Here is a 13736-nt window from a genome sequence, read left to right on the forward strand (position 1 = left end):
TTGTCATATTCCCCCAAATGAAAAATTATTGTAAAGCTTTATTCCCTAATTAACTATGTATATTACTCACTGTTCTCTTTGTTAAAACAGAGATCTTGTATCACAGATTTAAACAGAAGAGTTTTCAGAAAGACGACAAAAAAGAATATAGGAACTGGCTCCTTTGTTAGAAGTACAGAAAATTACAGCAGCAGCAGCCTCTCTAAGTACTATAGATGTCTGCGCCATAAAGGCTTTCAGCCTCCTAAAACTAAAACACAAAAGACAGACAGAGAACACAAGGAAGTAGGTCTACATCAGGGTTGTAAATGAATGCAGTATAAGCGTATCTTAATTGTGAAAATATTCATGTAAGGATGAACTGGAAAGTCCTCGTTTACTTTCAGCCCCAGGCCCCTCTCAAACATTCAAGTCCAATAACACAGGAGTTTCAGGAGGAGTTATCTAACTGCAGACAACATATGTACAAAAGAGAGATAAAGATGCATGCAGAAGAAACAAGATCACATATACAGACTACATGTCTATATGAAATTGCATGCTATATTTATTCACCTACTTTCTCCCAGTTAATCTGCTTCCTCCACACTGGGGAGGTGGGGGGAGTGGGAAGATGACCAACAGTACTCATATATATGCTCATCTACCTTCCTCTTTTAAGAGAGACCTACAAGAAGATACGCAAATAGCCAATAAGCACATGAAAAGGTGTTCAACATGATCATTCCTAAGGTGAATGCAAATCAGTCACAATGACGTACCACTTCATACCCATGAGAATGGCTATCACCAAAAAAGGAAAAATTACAAGTGTTGGTGAAGATGTAGAGAAACTGGACCCCTCATGCATTGCTGGTGGTCCTCTATGGAAAAGTCTGATGGTCCTTTAAAATACTCAACATAGAATTACCGTATGATTCAGCTATTCCACTCCCAGGGATGTACCTAAAAGAAGTAAACACAGAGACTCAAATGCAGTAGTCCTCACAAAGCCAAAGAGTGGCAAGAAATCCAAGTGTCCATAAACAAAATATGGTATGGTATGGTATGTATTACTACATAATATTCTTCAGCATATATTGTGTGCATATATGTATTATATAATATAGACTATTATTCATCTATAATAGGAAATTCTCATATATGGATGACCTTGAAAACGTTATGCCAGGTGAGCTAAGCAAGATACCAAAGGACAACTATTATACAATTCTTCTTATATGAGGTACTTGGAATAGGCAAATTTATTTATTAAAACACTGTGACCTCTGGAGAATAAGATTTGGGAGGATAAGAAGGAATTTTCACTTTTAAAATTCTGTATCACTTAAATACTTTAACACTAAGCATATATTACTTCCATGATTTTTTTTTTAGTTCAGGAGAAAAAGATGAAAAGACTTCATGGTTGCACTCAACAGGACTTTTTATTCTTTCTGTCCAATTTAATTCAAACATTCTGGAGTGCCTCTCCATAAAGGAAGCAAACCTGGTTAACCAGGGGTGCTTGTGAGATATCCAGAAGGCGTCAAAGACGAGGCCTGCCCTCTGGAGAGAAGTCTGGGTGACAGTCTATACCACTGAGTTATCAGATTCTACAAGGTAATTAAGATAGAAGTATAGCTACAGTTACTACTAAGAAAGTAAAATGGTGGTTCTCAAACTTTTAACATTCCCGCCTCCCTTCTGATTACTAGGTCTTGTAGTACAGATAAATAATTTCTAACTCCATAGAACTTACACTCTGGTAAGGGTAAATACAGTAGGAGTGAGCCTCTACTCACATTTTGATAGAAAAATTTATACCTATGCTACAGTGATAGATTATTAACCTGAGATGGTTCTTTAGGACCAGTTTGATTCCAAGCCTGCTGATGATTTCTAAGAACAGGCAGAGGTTAACATATGGCAAAAGGTCTGTAGACCCTACATAGGCACAGAATGTGTCCTATTCTTTTTCATTTTTTTGGCTGAACTCGTAGCATGTGGAAGTTCCTGGGCCAGGGGTCAAACCCATGTCACAACAGTAACCAGCATTAATTCTGAGGTTTATCCCCTTAGGTACTGTATTAGTTTTCTACAGCTGCCAAAACAATATCACCAACTTGATGGCTTAAACTATATACACTTATTATCTTAAAGTTCTGGAGGGCAGAAGTCATCTGGGCTCAAAGTCTTTGTGAGAACTGAATTTAATAGATATAAGATTATTCATGCTATTCATTTCTTGAGTGGACTTTGGTATTTTGCATCTTTCAAGGAATTTGCCCATTTCATCTAAGTGTCTAATGTACTGATATGAAGTAAATCATATTGTTCTTTTACTTATCCTTTTAAAAACTAGGAGTTCCCGTCGTGGCGCAGTGGTTAATGAATCCAACTAGCAACCATGAGGTTGCGGGTTCGATCCCTGCCCTTGCTCAGTGGGTTAAGGATCTGGCATTGCCGTGAGCTGTGGTGTAAGTTTCAGACGCAGCTCGGATCCCGTGTTGCTGTGGCTGTGGTGGAGGCCAGTGGCTACAGCTCTGATTCGACCCCTAGCCTGGGAACCTCCATATGCCGTGGGAGCAGCCGAAAGAAATAGCAAAAAGACAAAAAAAAAAAAAAAAAAAAAAACTATACTATCTGCAGTATAGTTTTGCTGACCCTTTCATTCCAGATATTGATAACTTGTCTCTTTTTTCTGATCCAACAGGGTGGAGGTTTATGAGTTTTATCGCTCTTCTCAAAGAGTCAGCTTTTGATTTCACTGACTTTCTCTACTGTCTTTCTGTTTCACTGTTTTTGGCTTTTAACTCATTTCTTCTGTTTACTTAATTTTCTCTTCTTTTTTTCTAGTTTCTTAAGGTAGAAGCTGAGGACAGTGATTTGCAACCTTACTTTTTCCCTAATATAGGCATTTACTGAATTTCCCCTAAACATTACATTATCTCCATCCCACAAACTATGTTGTGTTTTGATTCAGTACAAAATATTTTCTAAATTTATCTTTGTCTTCCTTTGACCCATAAGTTTCTTAAAAATATGTTCCTAATATTTAGGGGTTTTCCAGATATCTTTGTTATGATTTTAAATTTAATTCCTTTTTGGTTAGGGGACAAGCTTTTTTTTTTTTCCTGCCTTTTCTAGGGCAGCACCCATGGAAAATGGAGGTTCCCAGGCTAAGGGTCTAATCTGAGCTACAGCTGTCAGCCTACTCCACAGCTCCAGCAACACCAGATCTGAGCCACGTCTGCGACCTACACCACAGCTCACGGCAACGCCAGATCCTTAACCCACTGAGCAAGGCCAGGGATCCAACCCACAACCTTATGGTTCCTAGTCGGATTCGTTAACCACTGAGCCATGATGGGAACTCCTAGATGACATACTTTTTGTGAATTTTTTTTTTCGTCTTTTTTGTCTTTTTAGGGCTGCACCCACGGCTTATGGAGGTTCCCAGGCTAGGGGTCCAACTGGAGCTGTAGCCTCTGGCCTACGCCACAGCCATGTGGGCTCTGAGCCATGTCTGTGACCTATACCACAGCTCCCAACAACGCCGGATCCTTAACCCCCTGAGCGAGGCCAGGGACCGAATCCACATCATCATGGATGCTAGTCAGGTTCATGAACCACTGAGCCACGATGAGAACTCCCGTCTTAATTTTTTTATTTTTGTCTTTTTTGTACTTTTTATGACTTAATTTAAAATTTATTGATATTGCTTTATGGAACAAAATGTGATCTACATTAGTAAATGCCCTGTGTGCAACTGAACAAAATGTATGTTCTGCTGTACCAGGTAGAATGTCATATAAATGTCAATTAGGTCAACTGGTCGATAATGTTGTTTAAATCATCACTAATTTTTTGTCTACTTGTTCTATCAGATATTGAGTGGTAAGGGAGTGAAATCTCCAGCTATAATTATGGATTTTTCATTTCAGTTCTATCAATTTCTGATTCATGTATTTTGAGGTTCTGTAATTAGGTGTGTTTTTAGAATTATTAAATTCAGCTTGATAAACTGACCACTCTACTGTATGAAATTACCCTCTTTTTTTTTTTTAGTCTTTTTGCCATTTCTTGGGCTGCTCTCATGGCATATGGAGGTTCCCAGGCTAGGGGTCGAATCGGAGTTGTAGCTGCCGGCCTACACCAGAGCCACGGCAAGGGCAGGGATCAAACCTGCAACCTCATGGTTCCTAGTCGGATTTGCTAACCACTGCGCCACGACGGAACTCCAGCCCTCTTTATTTCTAAAATCTAGTTTGTCTGAAATTAATATAGTTATCTCAACTTTCCGGATTAGCATTAGCATGGAATCTCCCTTTCCAATCTTTTACTTTTAACCTATTTGTATCTTACTATGTATCAGACGTTTCTTATAGGCAACATGCAGTTGAGTCCTGCTTTTTTACCAAATCTATTAAGCTCCCTCTTTTAACTAGATCATTTAGATGATTTATATCAATGTAACAATTTATATAGTATGATGTAAATCTTACATCTTGCTATTTGTTTTCTATTTGCCACCTCTCTTTGTCCTGTTTTGTGTTCCCTTTTGGGAGGAGAAAACCCTTACGTCTATAGTTTGTCAAATTTGGTAAATTCTGACCATTATTTCTTCAAAAAATTTTTTCTGAACCCCCCCCCAACTACAATTATATGTATGTTAGACCACCTAGAGTTGTCTCACAGCTCACTGATGCTCTATTCATTTTTTTCTAATCTTTATTTCCTGAGTTTTATTTTGGGGTGTTTGTACTGCTATGGCTTCAAGTTTACTAATCTTTTCTCCTGAACTGTCTAATTTGCAGTAAATCCCACGTACTCACACGTAGGTTTCACCTCTATACGTTCAATTTGGGTCTTTTAAATATATTTTATAACTGCATTTAACATTCTTAATCTTTCCTCTACTTCCTTGAACATACGGAATATAGTCATAACTGTTTTAATACTTTTGTCTAACCAATTCTATCATCTGTGTCATTTCTGGGACTATTTTTTAATTTTCCTCCTCATGGACTGTGTCACTGTAAGTCCGATGTTTCTGACTAGAAGCCAAATATGAATTTGACCTTTGTGAGTGCTAGATATTGTTTTTCCTCCAGTTTTATTGAGATGTAACTGATGTACAACACTGTATAAGCTTAAGGTGTGTAGCATAATGATCTGAGTTATCTCATGAGATGATCATCACGGTAAGTTTAGTGAACACCCACCATCTCGTACAGACACAAAATTAAAGGAATCGGAAAAAAAAAAATCTTCCTTGTGATGAGAACGCTTAGAATTTACTCTCTCAATAACTTTCCTATATAACATACAGCAGTGTTAATTATATTTATCATGTTGTACATTACAGCCCTAGTACTTATTTATAACTGGGAGTTTATATCTTTTTTTTTTTTTTTTTTTGTCTTTTTGTTTTTTTAGGGCCACACCTGTGGCATATGGAGGTCCCCGGGCTAAGGGTCCAATCGGAGCTATAGCTGCCGGCCTATGCTGCAGCCACACTGATCCAAGCCTCCAAGCCACGTCTAAGACTTACACCACAGCTCACAGCAACACGGGATCCTTAACCTACTCAGCGAGGCCAGGGATCGAACCTGTTCCTCATGGATGCTAGTCGGGTTTGCTAACCGCTGAGCCACAACAGGAACTCCTGGGAGTTTATACCTTTTGACTCTCTTCATCCAACTCCCCCCACCTGGCCCTCCACCTCTGATAACCATAAATCTGGTCTCTTTTTCTATGAGTCTATAGGTTTGTTTCTGAAGTATAGTTGACCTACAACTCTTATGTTGGTTCCTGTTAAACAAAATATGGATACAACACTTCTCTAAGTCTAGTTAGGACAGGTCACCAAACAAAGATATTTCATAGTTACTGACTATATTCCCCACACTGTACGTCACACCATTGACTCAATTCTTTTTTGCAACTGGAGGTTTGTATCTCACTCTCTCTCATCTATTTCTTTCCTCCCCCCTCTTCTCCCCCCTGGCAACCACCAGTTTGTTCTCTGTATCTGTAATTTTATTTCTGTTTTGTTATGTCTGTTCATTTGTTTTGTTTTAGATTCCACATGTAAGTGAAATGATATAGTAGTTATCTTTCTCTTATTTCGCTTAGCACAATAAGCAAATCGTCACAAATGGAAAGGTTTCGATCTTTTTTTATGGCTAATATTCCATTGTATAAAAATACCACCATTTTCCTTATCCATTCATCTACTGATGGTTAACTAGGTTGCTCCCATATCTTGGCTATTGTAAATAATGCTGGAATAAACATATTGGTACATATATTGTTTTTAATTAGTGTTTTTGTTTTCTTTGGATCAACACCCAGGAGTGGAACTGCTGGATCATACAACAGTTCTATTTTTAATTTTTCGAAGACTCTCCATACTGTTTCTATAGTGACTGTACCAACTTCCCTTTCCACCAACAGTGCCCATGGGTTCCCTTTTCTTCAGAGCCTCACCCGCACTTATTATTTGTCATCTTTTTGATGACAGAGTGCTAGATATTTTTGTATAACTATACCTATTAGCTTTGTTCTGGGATGCTGCTGAATTACCTAGAAACAGTTTTATCCTTTTGAACCCTATTTTTAAGCTTTGTTAGAAGGAATCAGTGTGGTCTATAGTTTAGGGGATACAATTGCACCATTGCTGGGACAATACCCCTCTGAGTACTCTACCCAATGTCCTGTGAGTTATGAGGTTTTTTCCTCTCTGGTTGGTGGGAACATAAACTACTCTTTCTTTCTGTTGTGCCTGTGGCATACAAAAATCCCCAGGGCAGGGATCAAACCCATGCCACAGCAGTGATAACACCCGATCCTTAACCTGCTGCGTCACAAGAAAACTTCACAAACCATTCTTCAAAAATCTGGGAATGTTCCTTCTAATCCTTTTAGGCAGTTTTTGGCTTCAGGCAGTTTCCACACAACACATGTGCTAGTCAGTACTCATCTGAAAACCTAAGGAGGACTCCTTGTACGCCTCTGGAGTCCCCTTCTCATGCAGCTCTCTATTCTCCAAACCGTAGCCTCCCTGGACTCGAGCTCTGTCTGCTCAGCTCAGGGAGACTGCTGGGCTCTGCCTGGGCCCTGCCCCTACGCTACAGCCTGGATACTCTCCAGGCAGGAAGCCAGGATGATTGTAGGGCTCATCTGTTTGTTTCTGCTTTCTTGGGAATCACTGTCCTGTGCTGCCAGTTATTCAGTGTTTAAAACTTCATATATTTTTTTGAGGTTTTTGTTTGTTTGTTATGTGATTACAGCCAAGAGAGTAAATCCAATCTTGGTTATTCCATCTTGGCCAGAAGCACAAGCCCACAAGTATATTTTTAAGCCAGAAGAAGGGAGACATGCAGTAAAAGGACACAAGTAGTATGAATGGAGATTCAAGTGGTGAGGAAGTATCTTATAAACTAAACATTATTTAGAACTAATTTTGACAGTCTGAAATTTGAAGGATATAGTTTGTCCACGACAATACAAAAGTCAAAGCCTATAAATGACGGTAACACATCTCTCTCCTAAAATGGCAAATACTTGATTTTAAAACAGCAGTCAAAACTATGGTTTTGTGTGTATTTTGGAAATCTGAATGGCTGTGGTATCTTGTTTTTTTTCTTTATGTAAGACAACGATAAGTTTAAACCTTACAAGAATGGAAAAATTATGATTTTACATTTCTAAATCCATTAATATACCACAATTTTTAAAAATCTGAGTTAAAAAAAATTTTCCCCTTCTTTTAATTCAACTAAAAATTACAGTGGAAATCATCTTAATACTTGAGAGTCATTAATACTACAAAAAGTTGGCTTGTGGTTGACACTGGAATTACTCATCTTTAGCAGATCTATAAATCTTGCTTTCACAGATTTTGGAATAAACCTCAAAATGGATACCTATCATATGCAAAACCTATAAAGCATTTCAATATACTGAGATTTTAACAGTGCTTCAACTGGAAAGAAAGCGCCTAAACTATTTAGAGCATGCACGCTCTGCAGAGGCATTTACAAACAATGTAGGAACAGCAGTCTGTCAAGAGTCACATGGCTGTGTCTCTGTGCCTGTTTAAACTTTTATTTATTTATTTATTTTTTGGTCTTTTTGCCTTTTCTAGGGCCACTCCTGCAGCATATGGAGGTTCCCAGGCTAGGGGTCGAATCGGAGCTGTAGCCACCAGCCTACGCCAGAGCCACAGCAACGCAGGATCCAAGCCGAGTCTGCAACCTACACCACAGCTCACGGCAACGCCGGATCGTTAACCCACTGACCAAGGGCAGGGACCGAACCCTCAACCTCATGGTTCCTAGTCGGATTCGTTAACCACTGCGCCACGACAGGAACTCCCTGTTTAAACTTTTAATGAACCCTAGCACTACCTGCAGATCTCTGCCCTCCGCATACAATCTGATAAGAAAACACCACATACAGATGCAAAGAAACTCACAGAACACAAGGGCAGAGAAGGCAGTGACCGACTCTGCTTGGATGGCTTTTCCCCCTCTCAGAAGCTCTCTATCAAAGTGACTTCTGTAGCTCAGACTACATTATCTAGCTCCTTGCCCTCATGCTACTCAATCACCATTTATCAATGGCAATTATACAAATTAGGCAGATGCCCAAATTTTCACCTACAGGTTCTAAGGAAAGTCTTATTAGATAGGGTGTGAGGGGGGCTTCTAACGGAGAATGAAAAGAAAAAGAAGAAACAAAAGAAACTGACTGAAGACAGAATTCATGGAGCTGAGTGTTAAATCTGAGACTGGCTCATTCTAACCATAACCTTATGTCCCAGCTCTTCACCTTCATACATCCTTCCTGGAAAGTGAGATAACTGGTTTATATCTACAGTGCTGAGTTGTCTTTTTTTTTTTTTTTTTTTTGGCCTTTTTTTTAGGGCCGCAGTCACGACATGTGGACACTCCCAGGCTAGGGGTCAAATAGGAGCTGCAGCTGGTGGCCTACGCCACAGCAACACCGCCAGATTGGAGCCACATATGTGACCTACACCACAGCTCCTGGCAACACCAGATCCTTAATCCACTGAGGACAGGGATCAAACCCATGTCTTCATGGATACTAGTTGGGTTCATTACTGCTGGACCATGAAATGAACGCTTGAGTTGCCTCTTTAGTTACTCTATTAGCCAAAACTTAAATTTTTAAAATTGTAAATAGTTATATACTACACAAAGTTTGAGAAATAAAGAAAACAGAAAAAAATTCAACATAATCCCAATACTATAATTTAGGAGTCCTTTAAAAAAAAAAAAAAAAAGCCTTGGGCTATTATATTAAAACTGAGTAAAATAGCCAAGAAAAGAACACAGTTGGGAGGACTCACAGGTCTTGGTTCCAAAACCTATTACAAAGTGACAGTAATGGACACTGTGTGGTACTCAGATAAGGACAGACACATGAAATCAATGAAATAGAACTGAGAGCTGAGAAATAAACTTACATTTATAGTCAATTGATACTCCACAAAGGTGCCAAGACAATTCAGTGGCCAATTCACTTTCAACAAATGCTGTTGTGTGACAACTGGATTGCCACATGCAAAAGATTACAAAGTTGGACACCCTACCTCACACCATATACAAAAAAGTAACTGAAAATGGGCCAAAAACCTCAGTGTAAGAGCTAAAACTATCAAACTCTTAGAAGAAAACAGAGAGATAAATCTTCACTGACCTTGAATTAGGCAATATTTTCTCATGTGAAACTGAAAGCACAAGCAATAAAAAAAAGATAATTAGATTTAGATTTCATGAAAATTAAAAACTTTTGTGCTGCAAAGGACACCATCAAGAAAGTGAAAACACAACACAATAGGCTGGGAGAGAAATTGTACAAATCATATATCTAATAATGTGATTGTATCTAGAATATTTTAAGAACTCCTTTAACTCAATAATAGAAAATAACCCAGTTTAAATAGGGGCAAGGGCAAATATTTCCTGGTGGTCTAAGGATCTGGCACTGTCACTGTTGTGGCACAGGTTTGATCCCTGGCCCAGGAACTTCTGTATACTGCAAGCGTGGCCAAAAAAAAATAGGGAGGGGGAGGCCAATGGATTCAAACAGATATTTGTCCAAATAAGATTTACGAATGGCCAATAAGCACACGAAAAGATGCTCAACATCATTAGCCATTAGGGAAAGGCAAGTTGAAGCCACAGTAAAATACCACTTCATACTCACCAGGATGGCTATTAGCAAAGAGACAAGTAATAAAAACTATTGACAAAGATGCTGAGCAAGTGGAACCTTCAAGCATTGCTAGTGCAAATGTAAAATGTTGTACCTGCTTTGGAAAACAGTCTGGCAGTTCCTCTAAAAGTTGAACAATTATCATTTGATCAACAAGGAAAACATGTTCACATAAAAGCCTGTACATGAAGGAGTTCCCATCGTGGCTCAGCAGAAACGAATCCAACTAGGAACCATGAGGTTGCAGGTTCAATCCCCAGCCTCACTCATTGGGTTAAGGATCCGGCATTGCTGAGGCTGTGGTGTAGGCTGGCAGCTGTAGCTCCGATTGGACCGCTAGCCTGGGAAGCTCCATATGTCACAGGTGGGGGTCCTAAAAAGGAAAAAAAAAAAAAAACTTGTACATGAATGTTCATAACAGCATTACTCATAAGAGCCAAAGAGTAGAAACAACCCAGATGTCCATTAATTACTGGATAGATAAGCAAAATGTAGTATACCCATACAATGGAATATTATTCAGTATTGAAAAGCAGTGAGGTACTGATAACATGCTACAACATGGAACCCTGAAACATTATGCTAAATGAAAGCCAGACACAAAAGCCATATTTGGTATATGACAACACTTACGTGACATGTCCATTACAGGCAAATCTATAGATAGGAGTTCCCGTGTGACTCAGTGGATTAAGGATCCAGCATTGTCACTGCCATGCCTCAGGTTCAATCCCTGGCCCAGGAATTCCACATGCCACAGATGTGGTTTAAAAAAAAAAAAATCTATAGAGACAGAAAATACACTGGTGATTCTTTAGGGTAATAGAAGTAGGGAGTGAATGCTAATGGGTATGAGTTTTTTTGGGGGGTGATAAAGTGTTCTGAAGCAGGACAACCGTGTTCTGAAGCAGGATAATGGTAACAGTTGTACAACTCTGAATATACTGGAAACCACTGACTTATACACTTTAAAGAGGGTGAACATTATGCTAAGGGAATTTTATTTCAATAGAGTTACAAAGATTATTCTATTGACTGGATGGGACCATAATTCATGATATACATTGCTTCCAACTTATCTATTCTATATAAACACTGCTGTGAACAGTTTTGTGCCTAGACTTTTATCATTATCATATAATTAGGGGTATGAATTCTGTTACTAAAAATCCTGGCTTGACAAGATAGCAGTTGTATGATCTTGGCCAAGTCAGTTAACTTCTTATGTGTCTCAACTTCTGCATATATGACATTAATGGTATTCGTACCTCTTGGGATTCTGATAATTAAGTAATGCATGTAAAGGGCTTGCATGGTATCTGTCACATAATAAACTTTCTACATAAGTAGCTGAGGGAACTATTATAATTGTCATTCGAATTTGTATTATCTTCTTAGGATGACTTACAGAAATGATAACAGCTCAAAAACTGGATATTTATGTGTCTGCCAAACTACTTTTTTTTTTTTTTTTTTTTTTGCTTTTTAGGGCCACACCCACAGCATATGGAAGTTCTCAGGCTAGGGGGTCCAATTGGAGCTATAACTGCTAGACTACACCACAGTCACAGCAACACAGGATCTGAGCCACGTCTGCAACCTACACCACAGCTCATGGCAACGCCAGATCCTTAACCCACTGAGCAAGGCCAGGGATCGAACCTGCATCCCCATGGTTCGTAGTCGGATTCGTTTCTGCTGTGCCATGACAAGAACTCCCAAACTACATTTCAAAAGGGGCGCACTAATTTTTGGCACTAGTAGTAAATATGTGAGAAAACCAGAATAATCATGCAATCTTCATTATTTTATAATAAACTTTTTTATTAATTTAATAGGTATCACTTTATTTATTTTTTGTTGTTGTTGTTGTTGTTGTTGCTATTTCTTGGGCCGCTCCCGCGGCATATGGAGGTTCCCAGGCTAGGGGTCCAATCGGAGCTGTAGCCACCGGCCTACGCCAGAGCCACAGCAACTCGGGATCCGAGCCACGTCTGCAACCTACACCACAGCTCACGGCAACGCCGGATCGTCAACCCACTGAGCAAGGGCAGGGACCGAACCCGCAACCTCATGGTTCCTAGTCGGATTCGTTAACCACTGCGCCACGACGGGAACTCCAGGTATCACTTTAATTGTTCATTTCTGCTGCTTCTGGTCCTTAGCAGCATGAGACCCAATAGTTTTCTAATTCTGATGTAAATCCTGCGTACCATGAATAGTGAATGTGAAATCAGTGCAAGAGCCTATTTTGGGGGCTACAATGGAAACTGAAAATGAGTAAGGCCAAGGACTTTGTGTGAGGTCAAACAAAGAATTTTTTTGATTCAATTCATTTTGATTCAAGATAACTATGATTAAGTATAAGAGAGCTATAAAATATGTATGAGGGTAGGAGAAAGACAGCAGATTATAAAGGTTTATAAAGCAAAGATGGCAGTGTTTGAGCTGGCTCTTGAAGGATGGGCATAACTGGCAAGGGCGTAGCAAGAGAAAAATCAAGGCCAGTACAAGAACACAGCCCATTCCAAGACTGTGTGGCTTGAACACAAAGTAGCTCAGGGAGGGAATGGTGAGGGAGCAAGGTACAGGGTGCTCTGGGAGCACAAAGAGGACCCTCTAAAACAGAGCCAATGACCTGGTGAGCTGAAAAGGAGTTTCTCCCAGGACAAACAGTGTGCAGAAAAACACGAAGACACAAATCATCATGATCCATGCTGGGAACTGCACATAATCCAATTTGGCTAAAGTGAAGGGTACATGTGGGAAGGAGGCAGATGATGCTAAATAAATAGGCAGAGGCCTGACTGGGAAGGACCTTATGTGCCCGAACAAAGCATTGGAACTTTATGCCAAAGGAAATAGAGAACTGAAGCATTTTTAAGAAAAGAAGTGACAATCAGATTGGCTTAAATTCTTTTTACTCTGGCAATACTCCAACAGCTTCTCATCTCACACAGAATAAAGCCCAGTCCTTCTTATGCTTAAAACCCCATAGGCTGGTCACTGCTCCCCCTCACTAACTCTGCTTCTGTGGCTCTGGCCTTCCTGCTGGACTCTCAACATGCCCCTGCTCAGGGCTTCTGCACTTGCTGTTCCCTCTGCCTGGAACTCTTGCCCCAGAAAGCCACAGTTTGTTCCCTTGCTTCCGTCAGATTTCTGTTCAAACACTTTCTTATCAGAGGCCTTCCCTATTACCCAATATGAAGAGCAAGAAAGAACAGCAATCAATCCTACTTTTTCCCTACACTTACCACCTGGCACATGTATTGGTTTGTAAATTTCCTGTCTCTATTTACTAGAATGTTACGTTCCCAGATGGATCCTCTCAATAGCCCTGCCATAGGAACTGTTATTCCCATTTCCAGGTGGTGAAGTTAAGAGGAATAATAACGCTAGTGAACTAGGCAGAAAGACTCCTGAGCCTGCTCTCTAACCGCTGCACAGACTCTCTAGCAAAGACACAGGTCCCTGACTTTGAACCTAGATTATCTCCTCTGAATAGG

The 13736-nt window shown here is 39.7% G+C and overlaps 1 protein-coding gene across 12 annotated transcripts in view; it reads right to left on the reverse strand.

Moving 5' to 3' along the window:
* The window catches only part of FKBP5 (FKBP prolyl isomerase 5), a 108579-nt gene that overhangs the window by 74441 nt on the left and 20402 nt on the right, over positions 1-13736 (reverse strand). For 4 of the 12 annotated variants that reach the window (NM_001435075.1, XM_021098050.2, XM_084966339.1 and 1 more), the window contains 1 exon segment: positions 9712-9742. The gene's annotated coding sequence lies outside the window, so the exon portion shown is untranslated. 12 annotated transcript variants of the gene reach the window in all.

Source organism: Sus scrofa, chromosome 7 (assembly GCF_054392235.1).
Source record: "Sus scrofa isolate SSC_HxYL_T2T_F1_AM1 chromosome 7, Sscrofa_HxYL_maternal_Yorkshire_Landrace_v2.0, whole genome shotgun sequence".
NCBI lineage: Eukaryota > Metazoa > Chordata > Mammalia > Artiodactyla > Suidae > Sus > Sus scrofa.